General features: G+C 42.4%; 1 long non-coding RNA gene across 2 annotated transcripts in view; it reads left to right on the top strand.

Annotated features, from left to right (window-relative positions):
• LOC133279102 (uncharacterized) overlaps positions 1-13,739 on the top strand; it is a 71,291-nt gene that overhangs the window by 5,811 nt on the left and 51,741 nt on the right. For both annotated transcript variants that reach the window (XR_009746773.1, XR_009746772.1), the window contains exons 3-4: positions 3,502-3,630; positions 7,051-7,180. This is a non-coding gene — a long non-coding RNA (uncharacterized LOC133279102). The remainder of the gene's footprint in view (positions 1-3,501; positions 3,631-7,050; positions 7,181-13,739) is intronic.

The raw sequence follows: 13,739 nt of genomic DNA on the forward strand, positions 1-13,739 counted from the left end.
GCAAGGAAAAATAACAAATTAATCTAATAGGAGCTTATGGGGAACTCTTAAATTGAAAAGAAATCCGAAATTCCGGAACACTGGTAAAATCAGTTTATTAAAGCTCATAGAATTATTACAATCCTTTATTTTTCTTTTTTGTATTTGTGTTGAAATTTGTAGCTTTTAATTTTAAAAATACTTAAAATTGGAGCAGAAACTGAAAGCCTGATTTTTTTTGGCACAGAATAGACACTTTCAGTTAACTCCCAAGATCTCTTTAAAATGAGATGTACTACGTTAAGAGTCTATTTCTAATAGTTTTTTTACACAATACATGCAGCTGGTAATGCCTTTCTATCACAAGAATCTATCTAGATTGCATCATCTTTAGTAGTAAATAACTTCTTAAAATACACTGAAAATAAAGACTGTGAGGTCTAATAAGCAGTATGAGGTCTCTTGGTCCTGAGCTTGTGTTGCTCATGATGCTCCAGAGCTCTCTCGATATCGCACAAGTCTTTTCATAGTTTGGTGCCTCACTTTCTACGTGTGTTCAAATGAAATGAGCACCTCTTGAAGGCAGTGGAAGGTACATTTACAGTGTGCAAAAGCCTTGACATGATCACTGAACTATTAGTGCTTTTAACTATTTCTATACCAATTCTAGCTCGTTGTGCAGAGGTGAAGCATTTAATGTCTGGTGGTCAACTGCACTAATGATCCTGCTCTTCAGGTGCAGCTGACAGAAAAAACCCAAATGATTTAAGGGTGATACTACTTTGAGAAGAGAGGTGGCTTGTTCAGCTTTTTAAAGTCCTTCAGATAATGTCTTTTATATCTATGATTGATTTATTTGATATTTATGCAGTTGGCAGTGGGATTTGAAATATAACATAAGCACTTCCTGAGATGTCAGTACTCCGATGTTAGTGGTCTGAACAAGGATGTAATTCATATCTGCAGGTGCTTACTCTGGTATCAAACACTTCAATAACATCATGCTTGTGGAATCCGGCACTCCCCAGTGTCCCATTTGTATCCTGATATGCCCACGTCTTTCCTATGTGTGTTTTTCTTTCTTAAGGAGCTCTCATTTCCTTCAATAGGATATGTTTTATTTCATCCTTTTTCCTGCATTTACTCATATTAATGTCACCGCATGCACTGGTAATAGCTCGGCTTGGAAATAACCCGTATATCCCTGAAAACACTGGGCCTGAAATTCAATGCCTGGGATACTTTATTAAGAAAGAATGGATGTTTAAGTGTAGGGAGGTAATCATTCCTTTTTTGGACTCTGTTCTAGCGCGTTCAGAGGTGCATCAAGCACGCTCAGCCGCAGCCTGATGCCCTCTGCATTGTTCTGGTAGGCAGTGGTTGAGAGACCGGGCTGGAAAGTTTTCTGGGTCTTTTCTGCAGAGGGGCCATACAGTTTGAAAGTGGATGTTGCCAGATAGACGATAAAGAGACTGTAGATACCTGCAGGCTTCTCTTAAAAGAATGCCTCCAGAATGAAAAGAAGTCAGCTCATAGAATCATAGAATGGTTTGGGTTGGAAAGGACCTTAAGGTCACCAGTACCAGCCTCCTGCCGTGGGCAGGAACACCTCACACTAGACTGTTTCTCCCAAGGCTCTGTCCAGCCTGGCCTTGACCACTGCCAGGGATGGAGCCAGATGATAGTCTCTTGCAACTCCTTTCCTTTGTGCCTTCTTCCCATTTCACTCCATCTATGAAAAACGTGAGGTTAGTTTCCAACCTCTTTAAGTGATGGTGATCTCTTCATTTGCTTGCAAAGTACATTTGCGTGTTTTGTGGGGTCTGACTATAAGGTGTTGTGAGAAGTGCTAGTTAGCACTTCTCTGGAATGGCATTGTCCCTCTTCCAGTTGCTTTGGAGACACAAGTCTTAATAAGCCTCCTCTGGACAAGGCAAAAGGATCTGACATGGAAGGACTTGAGGCTTACAAAGGTTATAGAGTTGATTACCAAACACAACAGTATCAGGAGGAATCCCATTTCAGAAGCTCCAAAATGCCACAGCAAGTTCTTAGTTAGGAGGCCCCTTTGGAGCAGCTCTTTGATTAAATATACTGGAGTGTTCAGTGCATGAAATCTTTTTATTTCCTGTCATTATCTTGGTACAATCACAAGTGCCTTTTTTATTATTTTGATGGATGTGCTCATCAGCTGTAGCTTTTCCCATCCCTGGGGGAATTTGCCTGCCCTGAAAAGCTGAACTACACAATATCTAGTAGAAACTAAATTCTTTTCCCAGCTGGTAGGTAGTGCAGCACCGGTGTCTCTACTTAACGGTGCTCTACTTGGGGAAATGTGACAAGCCATAATCTGTTTGAACAACTCACTTGGGTAAGTTAGTGCTTCATTGTAAACCCTCGTAGGTGACTCAGCTGGGAGATTGCAACGAACAGGAATGCTACAGATTAAAGGGTCTTGCTTGCAACTCCAGCTACCCCTTTACAAGGCATAGGATCTGTATGAATACATCTTACTATAAAGCCAGCCTAGGTTTCATGTTTGTTTGCAGCAAGAAGTGATTTTTGGTACTAAACTTCAGCTGGTGGAGTAAGCCCACATTTGCAGTGGAAGCAGACCCAATCTTTTGTGTTGCCACAACATCTATATTGCAGTGGCAGGTAGATTTTCTTTTTTCCTGAGACATCTTTGCATTAGGCTGCATAGAAACTGGGTTGATTTAGAGAGAGAAACCTTGCTGTGTTAGGCTGACTTTGCCTGAGATTGGATGTTTTGTTCTTATGTTGTGGTTTTGATACACATTAAAGTACAAAGTGTGAATAAATGTGGGAGAAAATAAGCCCTGTAACCTCTGTTAGGATTTTGTGACTGTCATTCAATGAGCCATGTGGTGACAGAGTCAATGCAGATAAACCAGCTCTGGCTCCTACTACTTGGAATAAAGAGGACTGCTTCAGTTTGAGCTGTACAGGAGCTATGACCCAAAAGGGAATTTATATATATATAATGAAAGACAATGGTCCAATTATGCTGAAGCATATTACGGGTTGGTATGATGAGAATGCCCTTATAAGATCTGAGAAGTACAATCTAGTGTGGCTTATAAGATACTTAAAACCCCACAGATGGGGTTGGGAGAGGCATACAGTATTCATGTTCTTTCACTCTCACAGTTTATAAATAGCAAAAATGCAATTTCCTGCTTTCATTCAGGGCAGCTGCAAGTCACACTGGCCTGTGGCAAATGGCCAGTTTGACTCAGGATTAAGCCCAAGTGCCACATGCATCTTACCTGCTTCAGCCAAAGCTGTACTTGAGCAATGCTCTCTGTCTTTCTCAAATTTCCCCCTTCTTCCCATCATCACACAACTTCGGTTTTCATTTTAAACATGTTCTTCTATGATCCAGCCTAGAAAATAGGTAATTCTCTGCTACCAGCAGGTGGGGATGGGGAATACAGGGCATTAACTCTAATGGGGGAAGAAACAAAACAAAGAGGAATAAATTTCATTTCCTCTCTTCAGCAGGTGGAACAAGTCTGCCTGCCTGAGTGAAGTGTATGCTCCTGTCTTCCCCTCCACACAGCCTCTTCTTAATCGTTAGGGTTATTTCTCCTTTTAGCTGGCAGGACTTCAGTGCATCTCTCCAGAGAAGTAAGCAAATGTGATTGGTTTTGCTGTTTTGTCTTTATAGTGTTTCAAATATCCTAGAGCTTCTAATTCTGGGAGAGGGCAAGTTTCCCTTCACAATTACTCACTGAATGTGCTGAAGGGAAGCAAAGAAATAAACAAGTCTAGAAATCAAACTGCCATGGTTGCCAAGGGTGTGCACTTCCTCAGTGATGTGCTGCAGGAAAGCCACACCTCAAAACACTGAATCTCTGCAGACAAGAGCTTCTTAAAGGTTTAGCAGTTCTATGCATAGAGAAAAAGAACGTTGGGGCATGCTGGCCTGTCCCTTTCAGGGAGATTGAACACAGAGAAACGTGTAGACATGCATAGAAAACAGTAATGTAATGATTAAATTACTGTGATAAATCCAAAATATCATAAGATTAATGTTTTTTGTTCTCCCTTTCACAAAAAAATAAGGTGGTTCTAACTCCAGCTATGCTAAAATTCAGAAAACAAACTACTTCTCTTTTTTTTCCTTTCTTGTTGAATGTTGTGGCTATCCAGCCTTATGGCTGCCTTTCACAGCAGAAAAGGAATAGGCAAGCCAGAGGGAACAAGAGAGGGCAGGGGTGTGGTGACCTAATGGGTCACCTGTGGAGCAGCCTGGGCTCAGGTGCTTTTAGTTACCCTGATTGCAGCCTCCTCCTCAGTACCAGCTCAGTGGTGCTGGGCTTTGCAGGGAGCAGGTAAGTTCTTTGAGGGGTTTTTCCCCTCAAATTTCTTTTTATATTTACTTTTTCCCCATTTTTGTGATGTAATGAATGTAGTTTTGGAACTGTGACTTCAGAACTACCTTAGAGTAAATCCTGCTTTGTGTTTGGGGAACGGGACAGCGTGTTGCTTTGTGTTTGAAGAAAGCTATGTTTTGGGGTGATAATAGTTCTGCTCAGTGGGTGCTGAAAGCTCTCTATATGAGGGGGGCTCTTTGGCTTTTCATGGAATCTGTTCCTTGAAGTGATTCTCCTGAATAAATAATGCCTGAAATGAAACAACACCCCAGCCCTAATAGCAAGATTGCCCTTATCCTGCTTTGAGTCTCATTTGGCTTCACTTTGCTGCCTAGGCTTATTTCCTTCCTGGAAGGTTCTAGAGCAGCTATGAAGCTTTGCTGGCTATGTAGTGGAAAGGAAAAATTGTGGTCCAAAATGCTCTCAGATGCTGTCTGCAGACATGATAAGATGTTTCTCAAGTAGTACCTTAAGTAGTCTCTGGTGGCTTTGCTCATTGTACTCCTTGTTTAACTCCCCTTGGGTTCACAGCCTTGAGGTCCTCCCTAGATTTCAATCCAAGGTCTCATTTCACTCTGCTTGCAATTAGGACAATGGGGTATTGGGGTGTTTGGTCAGCAAAGGTCTAAGCTAAATGTGACATTGGGCTTTGAATGAATTTCAAACAGTAATTTGAGCTTTGAAGGCCTTAGAGGGCATGTTTTTGCTTCTGTGGTGTGTGTAAAACAGCAAAAGGAGAGGGCTGGGCTTTGATTTTACTATGAAAACTTGGAGAATTGGGTAAGGTTGCTTTCTTTGGATGCTGCTGGGTTTGAGTAAGCTGAACTGGGGCAACCATCTTGTCTGTCCATCCCCTCATCCCCATTTTGTGCTGCACATCACCAGCTGTAAGGGGTTTGTTAATGCAGATTGGAGGCACCTGAGTGGTGTTTTCAGGGGGAGGGCAGCGAGCAGAGACACACCTTATGGAGAACAGCTTCCACAAAAGAAGGGCCATAATTAAGCAATTGGATGTATCTGGGAAGTGGAAGGTTAAGCATTAAGCAGATCCAAAGTTACACAATTGTTACCTCTCAATACAGCCTATAAATGGTGGGTAGCATGCTCTAAAAGCTGTGGAGCTGTGTTGGTGTTTGCTCTGCCCGGGCTAATTCACCCTTCTGCCTAGTAGGTAGATTAGGCTAAGCAGAGTGGCTTGCTAGTGGGACTAAACCACTTCCTGCAACAGCAAGAACTAGAACTAGTTCAAGTGTCTCTGGGCAGTTGTTGCCTTGCGCCCTGTGGATGTGACTGCCATGACGGTGCACGTTACTTCCCCTTTCTGTTCAGCTATTTTCCCTTTCACCCTTCACATGTTTCGTTCCCGGTCTCATAATGATTTAAACACGTGCTTAACGTTATGCACTGTGCGTAACCCTATTGATGTGCATAAATCTTGTGAGAATAGGGTTTACACGTGTGCTGCAGTGAATTTAGTCAGAGTATAAACTCGAGCACATGGGTACACTTTCACAGGATCAGGGCCTCGGGTGCAGGGCAGGATGGTCTTTTACTGTGTGCCTGGACAATGCGATTTATCATAGCAGGGAGCAAAACACATCCATAAATGAGTGCAAGGTGTCTGCCAGCACAAATCCAGTTGCCTTAAAATTGCAAAGGTGGAAGTAATCTTTGAGGATGGGGAGGGGTGGAGGGGAATGAAAAGTTATTAAAAGCAGAAGAGATCTCAGGGAACCCAACTTCGTTTCATTCTGATGAAGAAGCTTTGAATACAATAGGGAAAAAGCATTGGGAGTAATTATCCAAAATGGGTGGCATAAATCCGAGCAGAAAGTAATACATCAGTTTTAAAGCTACTCATTTCAAACTGTGAGTTAGATTTATTTGACCTGCATTTGGGAGCAAATATTAATGAAAGGGCGAAGGCAGCTTATGGCTCTTTCAGTTCTTTCATTTCCCACTAGATGTCTCCGGTGTAAAAACTAATTATGAATGTTCTTGATTTAATTTGGAAAAAAAAATTGGATGAAGCTTTTTTTTTTCTTATTTCTTTTCAAGTATTGTGCTGTTGTGCAGCTTAACCCTTGATCTTTCTGCAGTAACTACTTCAGCCTCAAGTATGACAAGAGGCTGCTTAGAAACGATGCAGTTAATGGAATACTCTTTAATAAAGAGTTGTCCAAGTATTATGAGAATCAAATCTTTATTCCTAACCAATTCTTTGGCTCCCATCTTTAACATGTAACTTAGCTCCCAGCTCTGATGACACATGTTCCATAGCCTATGAAACTTCCCTGGTTTTTCACTTAGCACAGTATTGTGCTCTGTTTGAACTTGGACCTCCTTTACGAGGAAAACTTCTGGGTGAATCTCCAAAAGTGGTTTCGTTTGTCTCGCTTCCTGTTTGCTAAAATTGATGGGACTCTAAATAGATACAAGGATGCACTTATGTGGATTACAGTGCAGAGTTGGGGCTTAATCCTAGAAAAAAGCAGGATATCTGTTGCGTGCTGATGAGAAGCCATTAGAAATGCTTCTAACGCACAAAGAAGTTGTGCACAGATGCACAAAGTGGGGTAGTGCTTTAGGTAGCAGTGGTTTGGGATTGACCTGCTCATATTTCATTTAAAACAAGTTTGGTTGATTTGTCTTTCTTTATTCTTTTTAAAAGCCTGGAGCTTGCTGCTGTCTGCATGATGGTTTCACCCTGCTGCTGTCTGATGAATATCCAGCTACAGAGGACTGGGCAGTTTATGCGTGGAACAAGCCAAAAACCCATCTCTACACTTGGCCTTTTTGAGGTAAGGACCAAAATCAAAATGTCAGGCTTGGAATAAAGCATAGTTAGTTCCACTCCTGCAGATCTGCAGTTAGTTGTGTATTTGCTTTACCATTGTGCATCTGTTTTCCTAGTCCAAGTTGACAGGTTGTCAAAATCTGCGATCAGGTGTGAAATTTGTCCATTGACTTTCGCCTGTACTAATGGTTTAGATTTCTAGGAAAGGTTTTCAATGAGTGTTTTGGAAATTCACTGTTGAAACATTTCTGTTAGCTCTGATGGTGCTTTTAGTGCTGGAGTTTCATTGTCTTCGTGGCCATTATTATCTTCAGCAGCAGAAAAATTAGGTCAGTACAAGACACTTGTGGAAAACATCCTGGTTTGTATCTTCCCTGCACCATTTCGGTGTGCAGGGTATGAGCTGCTTTGATGGTGACAGCTTTGAGCAAGACCACCACAACCAACAGTTTGTTAGTGTCAGAACCAGGCTGCAGACCAGGTACTACCATGGCCCTTGCGCAGCCCAAGCAGATTGGTGACAACTCCTCAAGTGGAATTTAGGGATGTACAAATTCAACAGCTGGTTTATTGTCCTTTCCAGTCCCCTCTTACACTCGGCTGTGCTCTCCCAAGATAGACATGCCATTAAACCCAGTGTAATCACTGGCACAGCAGGTGTATTGAGAAACAGACATTGAGCAGTGTTTTAAATAAAAGGCCTGAGTAATAATAATATTAAAAAGCAAACAAAAATCCCCACTGCCAGTCACCACAAGAAAAGGTATCCACTGGGAAATGAATAATTGCCCTCTGTGGACTGCACAGCATATGCTGGCTGCATCCTGCTGCCATTTGCATTTCAAACTGTTGAAGTTAAATTATAGCATTATAAAGAAACCCACTTCAAAACCTAAAGCTTAAAGGTACAAAGGCAACAACGATCCAACCTGAAATGTCTTTATAGCTATTACATAGATGTAAGACTTGTGATGGATGGCAGAAAACAAGCGCACAAAGAGTTCTTTTACAACTCTTTTTCCCACTTAATGACAATGAAGCGTAAACAAACATTGCCAAAGAGTTGCTGACATTATTCTGATCGCTTTATTTCACTCTGCTGCTCATATTACTGGGTGCTGGGGTGCAGTTTGTTGAGAGTGAATGTTCTCTGGTCAGTTCTGTGTTCAACATCTCAAAGATCACTTCCCAGAGTGGTCAGGGAAAAGCTGCTTTTCCTGTCTAATTTCATACTCCTAAACCGAATCTCTCTGAATTTAAGCTCTATGGTATTTGTGAGCAGTTGACTTTGAATATACTGGACAAAAGATTTCAAACTTGGTATGCGTTTTTCTACTTGTGTTTGCTTGGGTTTTAAAATCTGGCTGCTTTAATGGGAATGAGGTTCCTGAAAAGTCTCTCCCTTTCATGGTTTCACTGCTGGTTAGTTATGCAAATAGGTAATGAGAAAAGGTGATTCCTTCCAATCCACCTCCAGCTTCACTCCCAAAATCAAAGGCTTCATAATTCAGTGAAGCACCTCGGCCTGTAGTAACATTCACGTGGTGTTAAGACCAATCTGATGTATCCTGCCTCTTGGCAGTGCTTAGCTTGAACTCGCATGAGCAGTGCTGGCGATAAAGCCTGTCTGAAGCACAGGCTGAGGAAGCCTGTATCTGCTTGTGAAAGGCGTAATCTCAGCTGTGTGAAGTGTGGGGAGCACAGGTTACACCATGCAAGTATGTTGGAAGCAATGGTAGCTGTGATTTCTGGGACACTCCTGTACTTTGTTAAATGTATAAATGTGTGCTTAGCAGCTTTGTTTTCAAGTGCTGTGGGGTGGTACTGATGAAATAGCACGCAGCCTGAAACACCACCAGCAGGGACCTGCCCTTCTTTTGCTTGCTTTCTTAAACTTGCACTTTCTTTCTTGCACTTTTCTTTCTTATACTAATCTTACTGGATTATATCTCAAATTGAACCCTGTTCTTCAGTCTGGCCTTTCAGAAGTAGTTGCAGGTCTCAACACTTGCACAGTGTGCTGCTGTGTGTGCATCTCACAGAATCCCTAAGCTTGACAGGAGTCTGTGGGCACTATTATAATTAGATAATAGAATAATTTCATATGCAATTGAAAGTGCTGCAGGGAAAGAAGAGGGATGTTTGGGAAAGTGGATTGTAATTACTTGAGCTGGAATTTGGCCAGGATACAGAGGTTAGTCTTGTGAAAAGTACCGAGGGACCTTCAGTGAACACAACTAGTTAGGATCTCAGTTAGACTCCTGATTTAAAAGGTGCAGCCCTCACAGCCTGGTGCCCCCATGGTGTACTCAGGCAGGACTGAACAGAGCTACCAGAAAAAGCCACAAGCAATTTTCCCTGACAAAGGTAAAAAGGAAATGGAGGTGACTGGGAATGACTTTTATTCTGCCCTAAATTGTCCTTGACATTTTCTCCAACACTTCCCACATGAAACAAACAATTGGATTCAACATGAAATTCTGTGTGTGTGGGGAAGCACCTCCCTGCTGAAGGGAGCTGGGATTTCAAGGCTAGTGGCTAATGTGATTGTATGGTCATGTAAAAGACCTCAAAAAATGGGAATTTGGCACCATTTTCAGTGGAAGATAAGCACAAACCCCGTGTCACCTACTAGAAAATCCCAGCATAAAGTTTGAGCCTTAATCAGACCGAGCAGTCCAGTAATGGTTCAGTTTTCAGTCCTGGAGAAGATGCTGGTGTCATTAAGGAAGACTCTGACTTCTCTCTGAAAAGGACCCTTCTTATTTTCATCTTTACTGCTCGTCAGAAAGATATATACTCTCCAAATAATAGCAGTTTCCTTGTGCTGGAGTTATAGTGGCTTTGTGATACAATAAACAGCACCCTGTCATAAGTCTTGTGTAAAAAATGGCCTGACATTTCTTTAAGAGTAAAGAGAAACACTACAGCAGCGATGACCTCTGCGCAAGGTCACAGATGTTTTGCATGGTGGTTCCATACTTCTACGCTAGGATATATTGCTTACTTTTCACAAAGAGTTTTCCTGAGGAATTACAGTACGTTCCAAAACGTCGGCTGAGCTCCACTCAGCCTTTCAGGGCTCATTTTTTAACTGATACTAACCAGAGTAAATATGGCAGGGTGGTGGGTCACTAACTTTTTGTTCCCCTTCCTTTCACTTGGTTTGTACTTTAAAATGAACTAGTCTGAAATGCCTAAATGTCCAAATTGGATGGAATTCTACAGAATAAAATGGAGCAGGTCTTGAGGAGGTTTGTGATTCAGCACGAGTTTGGAGAGCTGCCGAAGTGTTTGGAGATTTATCAGGACATCTGTGGCAATTGAACTGAAGATCTTGCCACAGTAGTTTACTCATTACATTTCTTATACTTCCCAGCATGTGTGAAGTCAGCTGGTGGAACTTTCTGCCACCAGCCACTGCTGAAGGGCTCGGTGGTGTGTGCAAACCCTGGGGAGAAGGTTTGAGGTTTATATCTTTATTTTTTAATGCCAGGTTGGATGGGGCTTGGAGCAAGCTGCTCTAGGGGAAGATATCCCTGCCTATGGCGGGGGATTGGAACTGGGTGAGCTCTAAGGTCCCTTTGACCCAAACCAGTCTGGGATTCTATGATCCCACGGTGGTATCAATAGAGCTGCCTGGTTTGAGAGGACTATGCCATTTGCTGCTGATAGATCCAGTTGTGCATTTGACCCCTGTGTATATATGTATTGAATGCATCATCAACGAGGAACTCGCTAGGGTCACCAAAAACCGTTTCCCTTAGGACGTTTCACATTAGTGGTCCATTCCCTTGGGATGCTGTGCAGCTGGGTTCCTACTCCTGCGTCAGCTCAGACTGAGGGTAACAGAACTTCCTGAGCTCGGGGGTAATAATGAAAACCTTGCTGATGTATCAGCTGAAAATGTTCCTGGGCACTTCAATCACATGGACAGAAGCATGCCAGGAAGCCAGTCCATCCTGGCAAAGTAGGGATTCAGCCTAATGAATGTAAGTTGAAATAGCTGTGATAATTTGCTTTTCAAACTGTCTAATCTTAGATATTAGGGTAACCCAGAATCAGTTCTGGTGTATCTTCATATGGTAAGCAGGAGCGAGCTGGCTGCTCTGTGAATATTGTGAGCTCTCTGCAGTAACACCAAGAAGTAGATCTGAGGCCAGGAGCCATTTTCAGCAGGTAGAGCCTAGGCTGCCACACAGGCAGTACCAGCTGAAAGACAAATAAGTACGGGTGAAGATTTTGATCTTATCCAGGTTACCACAGCAAGTTCATCTGAGCCATTAGCCCAGGTTTCTCCATAGAACACATTCAGCCATAGCACAGCAAGGCTATTTTCTGTCTCCAGTTCTGCAGATGGCTTCTTTAGGGTAGTTCACTTCTTCATAATGAGTCTGCATTTTAAGAGGAAAAGTGTTGGTTTGTACATACAGTAAGAAGTTCATACCCCAAACAGTTTAGCACCTCAAGAAATGTAATGAAGGGAACAGGAAGCACAAGGGATGTTGCATGATCCTAGGAAAAAAGAAATAAAGCCCAGAAAAGAACACAGTTCCATAGACTTCTGCTCTGGTGTTTCATCTGTGGGACCAGGCTTTTTCAGATGGTTTCAGCTAGTTGAAAGGCCAGGTAGCAACGGAAGGTGAATAAAACCCCAATTCTGCTGAGTAGCATGTTCTTTGGTGAATGCTGTCATTGAACCTGGTGGTATATCTGCAGAGTAAGGGCACTAAGGCAAGCAAGGATGTTCCTGTGTAAGCCATTTTGAGGCTTGATTCTGGTTCAGCAAGGAGCAATCTCTGTTCTCCGAGTCTGCCCCACTGTATGCTCAGAACTGTTTCTGATGTGCTTTGCAATCAAATAACGTAGAAGTTTTAGTTACCACGTGGGACGAGTAAAACACATAACCCAAAACTAATTTGTCACAATTTAATGGTGTGATGCCCTTCCTAGTAGGGTAGAAAATGATCATCTCCATTGCCTGGGGGCACGATATCATGCAGAAACACTTTCCCTGCTCCTTAAGTACTGTCCATTGGACATTAATTCACTTAACTGACATTCTGTTTAAAGGACAAACAGTGTTAAAACATCAATGCCCTTGTTTCTCAGAGATCTGTGGGTGTTTGGTGTTTGGCTGATAGATAGTGGTGGTGATCTGGTCATTTCAAATGAAAATTTAACTGTGTGCTCCGAGTATGGCAGTGGAGGGTAGTGATGCCCTTAGGAATTGCTTTCCCAGTTTTTCTGCCATAAATGCTTTAGAAGTACCAAATAAACCGTATAAATAAGCTCTGGTTAGTACTGTTAGGTAAGATTTAGTTCTGAGCTTTTCTGTTCTGAGTATGTTTGTGTGGGACAGATAGTCCCAGCCAGTAAAGGTCACACAGTATATTATATTTAGTATATTATTTTATCTATATGGTGATGTTCCAGAACCATGTTACAGAATCATAGACTGCTGGAATGGTTTGGGTTGGAAGGGACCTTAAAGCTCATCCTGCCCCATGGGCAGGGACAACTTCCACTAGAGCAGCTTGCTCCAAGCCCCTGTGTCCAACCTGGCCCTGAATGCTGCCAGGGATGGGACATGTGTTACCCTTCCTGGTTTTGATAAGGAGATTTCTGCTGAGAACTGTGCTCTGTATTTGACTTAAACATGGGCAATCTTCTTGTTCTCCCTTGCATGCACTTGAAAACGTATCCAAGTGCACTTGAAACCACCCAAGTGATTGGAAGTGACCTGGGGCTTTGGGGTGGTCCCTTCTTTGCCTAAATATAAATGAGTCTCTCTGCTGGATTTGTATCAGCGCCTGACTTGTGGCATCTTCCATATCTTCCTCATTCCTTAGTTTTCTGATGTGCATATTATCATTGATATTATCGTCTTGACATTGTGTTGGCACCAAAGTTTAGACCTTTACAGAAGATAGCATGTTGATAATAGTTCATTTTAGTAGGGCTTTGCACTTAGGAAGTTCAAAGGGTTTAATAAATGAAGGTCAAGGTATCGGCTGCAGTTTCTTCTATGGGGAAACTGAGGCAGGGAGACATTTTCTGGATTATGTGGCAAGTGATGTAAATGGATGAGCTGGTTTTGTTGGCAGACTGCTGAGCTGCTCTGATCGTGTGATCTAAACCAATAGTGCATAAATCTTGAAGGGTAGGATGAGGAATAACAACTCCTCCAGGCAGAGTTCCTGCTTCCCCCTCTCGCTGTTTGCTCTTGTGAACTGGTGACTTGAGAAGGACTACCAGGCATGAAAACCTCCTACTTTACACAATTAGTCAACATAGTCCCCTGGCTTGGCATTGCATAAATTACACTGAACACCTCTGTCCCTGGGTAAACTGTAACTGGAGAAGAAGAGCCAGGAGGTAGCTGGAATCACAACTGTTAATGACAAAAGAAAACTTCTAGCTGGCTTTCCAATGTCTGTTAATGCGGTGCCATTTAAAAGGTTCCAGTTAGGGCTTTCACCCCTTGACCACTGCTTGATCCATGAAATTGCAAAGCAAACCCTTCGTTAGCCGTTTGGTGCAGCAGTTTCATCTGCTTTCCC

Source organism: Pezoporus flaviventris, unplaced genomic scaffold (genome assembly GCF_033815535.1).
Source record: "Pezoporus flaviventris isolate CSIRO_AGI_PZ_B2104156 unplaced genomic scaffold, CSIRO_AGI_Pfla_v1 ptg000071l, whole genome shotgun sequence".
Taxonomy (NCBI): Eukaryota; Metazoa; Chordata; class Aves; order Psittaciformes; family Psittacidae; genus Pezoporus; species Pezoporus flaviventris.